Raw genomic sequence first — 3,050 nt, 5'->3', positions numbered from 1 at the left:
GTCCTATGCTTCAATGACATGAGTCTGAAGCATCAAGCAAGCGAGTTTGGCACCCACCCCTAGACTACCAGGCTTCTTCTGAGAGCACATGGCTGAGGTCTCTGAATAAGGCTTAGAAAGCTTTGCCCTGGAAAGCAGGTAACGTCTGAGAGACACACACTCTAGAAAGAAGGGAGGATCGACTAATACCCACAGAGGGGGAGACTCAAGTCAGAACCCGCTCGGACAAAGTCTCATCTTTCAGTCACTTCCCGAGCCAAGGAAGAAAGGAAGGACCACAAAGATCTCTCCTTTTGTGTCCTTTGCACACTCTTCTCTCGCTCCGATGGACATTGTGATTCAAGTGGGCCTCGTCCCCCTTTTCCAAGGCATGTTCATTGTGGCTCTAGATCAAGGAATCTGATTTTTGTCGTGTGGCATACTCTATCTCCTCGTTATCTATGACTGAGAATTTTGATGTCTCACAAGTTCATCACACATTTGCAAACTTAGGAAGACCGAAATGAATTCTGCTGAAGTTTTGGGGTAATTTTTATGAACTACGGGACTCGCTTTGTTCCGACAGGACACGCACTCACAATCTCTCATCACACCCACATAGTGGAACAACTTTGCGGTTCCTCCATCATGTGCTTATCGCTGTCAGGGAACTGAAAGCCCACCAACCAGCCACCAGCACCGTCTTTCCTTGTTTCTCAGTTTGTTCGTATATCGACATGAAGCATCTCTCTCTCTCTCTCTCTCTCTCTCTCTCTCTCTCTCTCCCCCCCCTTGGAACTAGGATTACAGACAGCTATGAGCTGCCATGTGAATAGAACCTGGGTCCTCTGGAAGAGCAGACAGTGCAGTCATTGCTGAACCGATAAACTATCTCTCCAGCCTGACATAGCCTTTAGGTACATAGCCCTGCCTGGAAAACATGAGTTTCAGAGTGCACTCTGTCCCCTGAATAAAGTTGTAGGAAATAGTGTCTATTTATCGTTTTTATTCTATTTATTGTTTTGTGGGGTTTTTTTTTTCTTTTGACAGGGTTTCTCTGAATCTGGAACATGTCCTGGAACTTGTTCTTGTAGACCAGGCTGGCAGCCTCAAACTCTGCCTCCTGAATGCTGGGGATAAAGAGGCCTGTATTTAATTAAATTAAATTAAATACAAATTAATTTAAAATTTCACTCAAGTGTTTGTGTGTGTGTGTGTGTGTGTGTGTGTGTGTGTGTGTGTGTGTGTGAGAGAGAGAGAGAGAGAGAGAGAGAGAGAAAGTTTCATTATGAAATCAAAAATCAATCAACAACAGTGAACTTTTTCTTTATTTGTTTCCTTACTTTATTTCTTCATTGACTTACATTGGAAGAGTTAGTCAGTACAGAATGATCAGAATGGTAGGGTATCCTTGGGAAAAGAGTAAGAAGATATCGTGAAAGTCTATCATGAAAGTAAGATGATATCATGAAGATATGTCGAAAGTCCCTTTCGAGAGGGAGAGGGAGCTTTCCGAGTCCTCCCCCCCCCCCCCCCCCCCCCCGCCCCGCCTGCTTTCCAGAAGTCCTTTCCCCAAGGTCAGACATTTTTTAGATAAGCAAGGGTCTCCATTCAACCCCTTTTGAGGAACTTCAGGCCCTGACATTAACATATGATTGGAGTCTATCGCCCACTCTTCAGCCCCTCCCTGCCCTGACAGGACCTGAGAAGCCACACCCCACCCCACCGCAGTCCACAGGCCCCTCTTTACCTCACAACTACAGCACAAAATGTGGAATCTCTTCTCCATAAAATGCTGTCTGCAGCCATTCTACAAATTCATTCTCAGATCCTGTTCTTCCAACCTCTTCGGGGGGGGGGGGGGGGGTCACCCACCCAAAGCAGGAGGAGGTCTCTCTCTCTGTGTGTCCAGCAGGGAGGGACATGTTTCTTTCCATGTTTCTTCTTTTCTATGTTGCCGTCAGTCCAGATGTGCTGGTATATGGTCCCAGAGATCTCTGAACTGAGAGAGAGAGAGAGAGAGAGAGAGAGAGAGAGAGAGAGAGAGAGAATTGCTTTTTATTGGAACAGTTTTAGGGAATCTGATCAGCTATTGCGCCCAAACCTGCGCCTACCCAACATCAAATTTCATTTCAAATCAAATTCCAACATCAAATTCACAACATCAAATTCCATTTCAGTAAGATGGAGGCCAGCCAGCATATTCTTAGCCAGTTATGTTTCCAGGACAGTCAGGAGAGGAGAGGAAAGGAAGGAAGGAAGGAAGGAAGGAAGGAAGGAAGGAAATAATCGATCTAAAAGAGAGTAAGTGTTTTTTTTAAAAAGTAAATTATAAAAATAAAGAATAATAAAGTAAGAAAATACATACATAAAAATACAGATAAATAAGCAAAGAAAGACTGAATAAAAGAGTGCATAAAAATAAATGAAAAAAACAGTCAATAAGTAAATCTGTCAGGCTGAGCAGATAGACAGATACAGAGATTAGATAGATAGATAGATAGATAGATAGATAGATAGATAGATCGATGGATGACTGAAGAAATAAGTAAATGATTGAATGAATAACTAAATAAATAACTGAGAGAGAGAGAGAGAGAGAGAGAGAGAGAAAGAGAAAGAGAGAGAGATAAAAGTAAAGTAAGTGGAGGATAGCCAGAGAAGTAATTAAAGAAGATCTTTAAAAAGTTTACCTATCAATTCATTATAGGATGGATGGACCGATAACTAACTAACTGAATAACTAACTAGCTAAATACATGCATACATAATAAAATAAGTAGATAAATATATATCTAAGATAGATAGATAGATAGATAGATAGATAGATAGATAGATAGATAGACAGATAGAAAGACAGATAGATAGATAGGTAGGTAGGTAGGTAGGTAGGTAGGTAGGTAGGTAGGTAGGTAGGTAGGGAGATAGGTAGATAGATAGATAGATAGATAGATAGATAGATAGATAGATAGGTAGGTAGGTAGGTAGGTAGGTAGGTAGGTAGGTAGGGAGATAGGTAGATAGATAGGTAGATAGATAGATAGATAGAAAGATAGATAGATAGATAGATA

The sequence above is a fragment of the Myodes glareolus genome, unplaced genomic scaffold, assembly GCF_982192425.1.
Source record: "Myodes glareolus unplaced genomic scaffold, mMyoGla1.1 HAP1_SCAFFOLD_207, whole genome shotgun sequence".
NCBI lineage: Eukaryota > Metazoa > Chordata > Mammalia > Rodentia > Cricetidae > Myodes > Myodes glareolus.
This window is presented reverse-complemented; position numbering follows the sequence as displayed.